The sequence below is a fragment of the Humulus lupulus genome, chromosome 6, assembly GCF_963169125.1.
Source record: "Humulus lupulus chromosome 6, drHumLupu1.1, whole genome shotgun sequence".
NCBI classification, from domain to species: Eukaryota; Viridiplantae; Streptophyta; class Magnoliopsida; order Rosales; family Cannabaceae; genus Humulus; species Humulus lupulus.
The window spans coordinates 172,863,504-172,871,117 of NC_084798.1; positions in this window are offsets into that span (position 1 = coordinate 172,863,504).

The window sequence follows — 7,614 nt, forward strand, 5'->3', positions numbered from 1 at the left end:
GTCCTGGCTTTGTTTCTGTCCGTTGGTAACACACCTTGCGTCAGATATTCTATATATGGTGCCATCCATGTATCCACCATTTGGATCACCATAGTGGTCTCCTTTGCTTGGATGCTTGGCATAGACAGCCGCTCAACCGACACTATATTCAGAGTATCAACATCCTTTGCACTTGCTAATTTGGCCAAAGCATCAACATTGGAATTCTGGTCGCGAGGTACTTGTTGGAGGGTGTATTTGTCGATTTGAGCCAATAAATCTTTTGTTTTGTTTAAATAGGCAACCATCTTTAAACCTCACGCTTGGTATTCTCCTATGACTTAATTTACCACCAGTTGAGAATCACTGTAGATGTCGAACACCTTTATATTCATGTCCCTGGCTAAACGCAACCCAGCGAGTAATGCATCATACTCAGCCTCGTTGTTAGAAGCAGTGAAGTCAAACCTGATTGTGCAGTGAAATCGATGCCCTTTCGGCGTTATTAATATCACTTATGCTCCAATGTGGCACTCGTTAAAAGAGCCATCTGTAAATAATTTCCACTAGGGAGCTTGGTTTTGACACTCTGGTTCATTAGGTTCTTCAATTTGCTCGCTATCTGTAAGTTCAGTGAACTCTATAATGAAGTCAGCCAGGGCTTGCCCTTTTATCGCTGCTCTCGGCAAGTAAGATATATCGAACTGCCCAAGTTCGACTGCCCATTTTAACAATCTACCTGCAGTCTCTGGTTTTTGCAAGACTTGTCGTAGAGGCTGGTCGGTCAAAACCGTGATTGGGTGAGCTTGAAAGTAAGGCCATAGCTTCCTGGAGGCCAAGATTAGGCAATAGGCTAGCTTCTCGATGGGTGGGTACCGCTGTTCTGCTCCAATTAGCCTTTTGCTTACATAATAAACAACCTTCTACATGCCTTCTTCCTCTCTTACTAAAACGACACTAGCAGCATATTCCGTGATTGCCAAGTAGATGAACAAAGTTTCTTTATCGACCGGCTTTGACAGGATGGGTGGTTGCGCCATATAAGTTTTTAATGCTTGAAAAGCCTGCTCGCACTCCTCCGTCCACTCGAACTTTTTGTTGCCTCTAAGTAGATTGAAAAATGGAACACACTTATCTGTTGACTTCGAAATGAATCTACTAAGAGCGAAAATTCTTCCGGTTAAACTTTGAACATCCTTAATATTTGCTAGCGATTTCATATTGATCAGGGCTTTAATTTTCTCGGGATTGGCTTCAATTCCTCTCGAGTTAACTATAAATCCCAAGAACTTCCCTGATCCTACTCCGACGGAGCATTTAAGGGGATTCAACTTCATTTGAAATTTGTTCAAGACGTTGAAGCATTCTTGCAAATCCTTTATATGCCCTTCTGCCTTCTTCGACTTGACCAGCATGTCATCGATGTAGACCTCCATGTTTGTGCCGATCAGCTCCTTAAACACGCGGTTGACTAGTCGCTGGTAAGTTGCACCAGCATTTTTCAAACCAAAAGGCATTACTTTGTAACAGTAAAGCCCTGTATCAGTCCGAAAGCTAGTGTGATCCTCATAAGGGGGATGCATACTAATTTGATTATACCTGGAGTATGCATCCATGAATGAGAGAATCTCATGCCCTGCAGTGGCATCGACTAGCTGGTCGATTCTTGGGAGTGGGAAACAATCTTTAGGGTAGGCTTTATTAAGGTCTGTGAAATCCACGCACGTGCACCATTTGCCATTCGGCTTGGGAACTAGCACGGGATTTGAGACCCACGATGGATAAAATGCCACCATGACGAACCCATTCTCCTTCAGCTTTTCGACATCTTCTTTTAAGGCTTTAGATCTATCTTTGACGAGCAGCCTTCTTTTTTGTTGCACTGGTGGAAAACTCTTGTCGATGTTTAGGACATGGGTGATGACTGCAGGGTCTATCCCGACCATGTCTTTGTGCGACCAGGCAAATACTTCCTGGTTTCTCCTTAAAAACTCCACCAGTGCTTGTTTTGTTGTTGTCTCTAAGTTTTACCGACTTTCACAACCCTGGTCAGATTTTCTTCATCGAGTTGGACCTCCTCAAGGTCCTCGATGGGTCCAATTTCTTCTTCAAAATCCCCAAAGCGAGGATCCAGGTCTCTATCCTCACTTTGGGCAACACCCTATTTGGTGACATTATCACCTGAGTGGGCCTGAGTATCAATTGCCACTTGCAACTCTTTTCTGGGAGCATATCTCGATACACCCTTCTTTGCCTTGGTGATCTAGGCGTTGTAGCACTCCCTTGCTTCCCGCTGATTCCCCAAGATGCATCCTACCCCTTCGTCGGTTGAGAATTTCATGGCAAGGTGCCATATTGAAGTGACGGCCCGTAGGTCGACCAGAATTGGTCTCCCAATTACAGCATTGTATGCTGAAGGATAATAAACTACTATGAAAGTAGTGAGTAATGTCCTATTAGCAGGTGCAGTACCTGCTGTAACTGGGAGCCTAATCGACCCTATTGGGGCAAGCCCTTCACCGGAAAAACCATAAATGGTTTGGTTGCATGGCTCCAGGTCTTTGACAGACAGCTTCATTCTTTCCAGCGAAGACTTGTACAGGATGTTGACCGAACTTCCTGTGTCGACCAACACCCTCTTTACCATCATGTTGGAAATTTGTACGTCTACGACCAGCGGATCGGAGTGTGGGATTCGCATGTGCTGGGCATCGTCTTCAGATAAGGTTATCAATTCCTCCTCTGTTCGAGCCTTTTTTGGTGCTCAATCTTCCACACTCATCATCTTGATGTCCTGGTTGTGGCGTAGGGTTCGAGTGTATCGTTCCCTTACCTTCCCACTGTCTCCTGCAAGATGTGGGCCTCCGCAGATGGTGAGTAAAGTGCCTGCCATAGGAGCTGGCTGTAGAGGTGGAGAGTGTTGGCGTGCAGGCGCCTGCTCGTTGCCACCTTGAGCCTCTCGCTGAGACCCTCCTACAGCTCGCACATATCTTCTTAAATGTCCCTGCCTGATCAGGAACTCAATCTCGTCTTTCAATTGGTTACATTCATTGGTGTCATGCCCGTAGTCGTTGTGAAAATGACAAAACTTTGTCGTATCTCTCTTGGAGATATCTTTCCTTATAGCTGCGGGTCATTTGTAAGGCACGCTTGAGCTTGTCGCCTGGTAGACTTTAGCTCGGCTTTCGACAAGGGCCGTGTAGTTGGTGAATCTCGGCTCGTATTGATTGCCTTTGGGGCGTTTACTCTCAGAAGCTGAGGGTTCATTGTTCGCCCGTTTTCCACCATTCCTACCATTGCCATTCCCGTTGCCGTTGCCATTGGGCTTTTCTGACCCATTGGCGGGTTCTTCCTTAGGCCCCTTGTCTTTTGTGGGCGATTTCCCTTCGTTGGAAATCGTGTCTTTGAGCTTGATGTATCATCAGCCCGATCCAAAAACTCTTGGGTACTTCTTACCCCATTCTTTCTGAGGCTACTCTAGAGGGGTGAATGACACCTAACTCCAGCAGTTAGAGCCATCATCTTACCCTCATCACCCACTGTCTTGGCTCCAGCTGCTGCTCGCATGAAGCGTTGGACGTATTCTTTCAAAGGCTCTCCTTCTTTTTGGCGTATCTCGACCAGCAGGTTGGCCTCTGTGGGTTGTACGCGACCCGCGTAGAACTGTTCGTAGAAATCCTTTACGAACATCTCCCAAGATACTATACTAGCAGGAGGGAATTTAAAAAACCAATCCTGGGCGGTGTCAGATAGTGTCACAGGGAAGATCCAATAGCGGGCGTCTTCTGACACTTTTTGTTATCCATTTGTATCTTAAACTTATTAACGTGAGATACTGGGCCTCCGTACCCGTCAAAGTTTAGCAATGTAGGTATCTTGAACTTACTGGGGGTTTCGACTGTAGCAATCCTCTATACAAAGGGGGTGCCCCTCCTCCTATCGTACTCAATATGGGACGTTCGTCCCCCGACCAGTTGCTGTACCACCTGGTTCAGGGCATCAATCTGAGCCTGAACAGCTTCTGGGACTGCTGGGGCCACTGGTGCCGGGGGGCGTACTCGTTGTGCCTCTCACGATGGTCGTTAAGTACGTCCCTTAGATCATCGTCTCTACGTCTCTGCTCACTACCTCCTAGCTGACTAAAGACGTTCTGATGCCTGGGTTGCCCCCCAGCGTTGTGGCTAGCTGGCCTATTTTCTCTAGGTGGGGGGCTTCTGCCACCATCTCTTTCTTCATTTCTCCGCCCAGCATTTCCTCTACCGGAATCAACTTCATTATAGTCATGGCCATCTCTGAATTGTGGTTGACTACGGCGTGACCGGCTATTCACGCTATTTCTTCCTCGGGCTGGCATTTCCCGAGCGTTAGGGGGAGGCCTGCACTGGTCGTTGGGTCCCCGTGCATTGTTATGCCGTGGGGGGCCCCTGACTGCAGAGCCTGACTCGATGTTCCTCCTGTTGGCAGAAGGACGCTACCCCCTGCTCGGTAGATTCGACTCTTCATCCCCTAGGCATCTAGGGCTAGGGGGCGGTTGCCCTGCCCTATTCTACCTCAGGCGCTGGGGATTGCCTCGACCAGCCTGGGATGGAGGATGCTGCTCAAGATCCCTAGGTGGGACATCATCCTGAGCCATAGGCGGCTGCTCCGGCCTTTGAGGGCTTGCTGGCTGGAGCGGAGGGCTTGGATTGGGACCTCTTTGAGGTGGTGCATTTGGTGGCTGATCTGGCTGGGAGGCTAGCACAGCCTGACTCCTAGCCAGTTGAATGGCTGCTTCAAGGGCGGCCATGTCATCCCTCTGTTGATGAACCATTTCCGCCTGCCACTCAATCAGCTCTTGGCGTTGGCGTTCTATTTCTCTTTGCTGCAGCGCCATTGCCTCCGCAGCATTCTCCTGATTGGCCCTCAGATTAGCCAACTCATCTTGCAACACTCCTAGAGTTGCCCTCAGTGTTTCAGAATCTAATTCCTCCTCATCAAACTCCAAATGTGGTTCATTCTCAGCCACATTTGGGGGAGGAGGTTGGGATGGTGCAGTGCCAACAACCTGTCCAGTCTTCTTGGATGTTTTCGCCATTAGATTTTTTCACAGTTTTTTGTCAAACTCTCAACGAAAGCACCAGAATGTTGACCCACGATTTGGCCAATGACACAGAGTCAAATATACGACAAAAGATAAAACGACAAAAGATAAAACGACAAGTAAGAAATATAATCTAATGGAAGAGAAGAAAACACCAAGGATTTATAGTGGTTCGGCCCCAAAAGATGGTAATGACCTACGTCCACTTAGTGCTATTATTAAGATTGAATCTCAAAGTAGTGATCAAAGAACTAGGGTTCTTGAGTTTCACAAGCTTTGAAAGAAATACAATAAAACGATGGATAATTGCACTATAGCTCTATCTTTTTCTCTATCTTAGCAAAAAGATCCAGGAATCAAAAAGTCCCTTCCTTGAGCAATTTCATGTCTATTTATAGGTTCAAGAAGGGTTACATATGCCAACGTGCCCTATCTTTCCTTAATAATTGTGTATCAAGATAATAATGAAGAAATATTCAATGCAATTATTATAAGATCACATTTTAAGAAGGAAATAAATCAGGTTATACGAGCAGCCTGGTTGTATCTAAAAGTTAACCCCTGGCGAAGCGATGTGCCTCTGGTCGATAGTCGAGCAGCACTTCTGCCATGTGTCAACCACGTGTGAGAAATCCTTGCACGTCATCAGCAGCCGTTTTTAGGGTAAAAGCATAGCATAGCGTACATAAGACTGCCTACTGATGAGGCATAGGGATATTGTCTCATATCTTCCTCTTCATGAGGTGTTTTGGGACACCCCTCCTTGGAAAGGACTACTCCAGAACGAGTGGGCATATCACCCTTTTTGGAGTTTTGCATATTATATAGTTCTAGCACCTTATCAATGTAAGTTGCTTGAGACAGTGCCAAAGTCTTGTTCTGTCTATCTCTAAGAATTTGAATGCCCAGAACAGACTTGGCTTCTCCCAAATATTTCATTTATAATTGTTCAGCTAACCAGTTCTTTACGTTTGATAATGATGTTACGTCATTGCCAATTAGTAATATATCATCAATGTAAAGAATGAGGAATACTACTACACTATATTTGATTTGTTTATAGACACATGGTTCGTCAACGTTTAGTTCAAAACCAAACGTTTTAATTGTGTCATCAAATCTAAGATTCCAAGATCTAGAAGCTTGTTGGAGTCCATAGATGGACCTAAGAAGCTTGCAAACTTTTTTCTCTTGACCTCTTACTTCGAAACCTTCTGGTTGAGACATGTAAATGGTTTCGTCAAGGTAGCCATTCAGAAAAGTTGTTTTGACATCCATTTTCCAAATCTCTTAATCCATGCACGTAGCAATGGATAAGAGTATACGAATGGATTTTAGCATGGCTACAGGAGAAAAAGTTTCTTCATAATCAACCCCTTCTTTCTGTGTGCAGCCTTTGGCTACAAGCCTTACTTTGAAAGTCTTTACTTTCCCATCCACTCCTCTTTTCTTCTTGAATATCCACTTGCAAGCAATGGGTTTGATATTCTCAGGTAGATCTTCAAGAACCCAAACGAAATTGGAATGCATCGATTCCATATCCTGGTTCATGGCGTCTTGCCATTTGTCATTGTCAGAATCATTCATTGCATCTTTAAATGTCAATGGATCGTCTTTGTTTGTGTCAGACACAAGCATTTGAACTTCGTGTTCATATCGTATGGGTTGTTACTAACCATCCCCCTATGACGAGGCTCTCTACTATTCTGACTAGAGCTAGCAGTCTCCTTTTGCCGTTTTTCATTGGTTGTTGTTGGTGACTTTGCAACTTCATTCGAGACCATCTCCTCTAGTACAACTTTACTGCGATGTTTGTGGTTATTAATATAGTCATGTTCAAGAAGAGTTTCATTTGTCGATACAAATGTTTTATTTTCTTTAGGACTATAGAAAATTCCACCTCCAGTCTCTTTGGAATAGCCCACAAGCATGCACACTTTAGAGCATGATTCCAACTTCCCGATCTTTCCTTTTAGCACATGTGCAGGACACCCCTAAATGCGAAAATGGTGTAAACTAGGTTTACAACCATTCCATAATTCCATGGGTGTCTTCTGGATAGACTTAGATTGTAACACCCTACTTCCTTAGAGCCATTACTAAGTGGGTTTAAAACATACAATTAACTCGCTAATCAAGGTTTTAAGTCAAAAGTGTAATTAAACCATAAACAGAGTCTTACACTTTGAAAATAATTCCATTCTTTGAAAATCATAAAGCGTTTAACATTTGGGATCCCAAAATACTGTTTAGAAATATTTACAACTCAGAAATATAACTAAATTCGGCTAAACGACAAAATCTAGGTTTAGTACAATCATCACCCAAAATATACCCCTGGCCATGGCAGCAGGGCAGGCCAAACATGTACATGATGCTTCACGCTCTCCGTACTCATGGTTGGTCGACTTTCCCCTTGCCCTTACCTGCACCATAGAGCACCCGTGAGCCGAAGCCCAGCAAGAAAACTTTCACAAGCAAACAACATATGCATATTTAACATTCAACATATAATCAAGCCACCATTAGGCTAAACACGTACGACCATGCCGTCC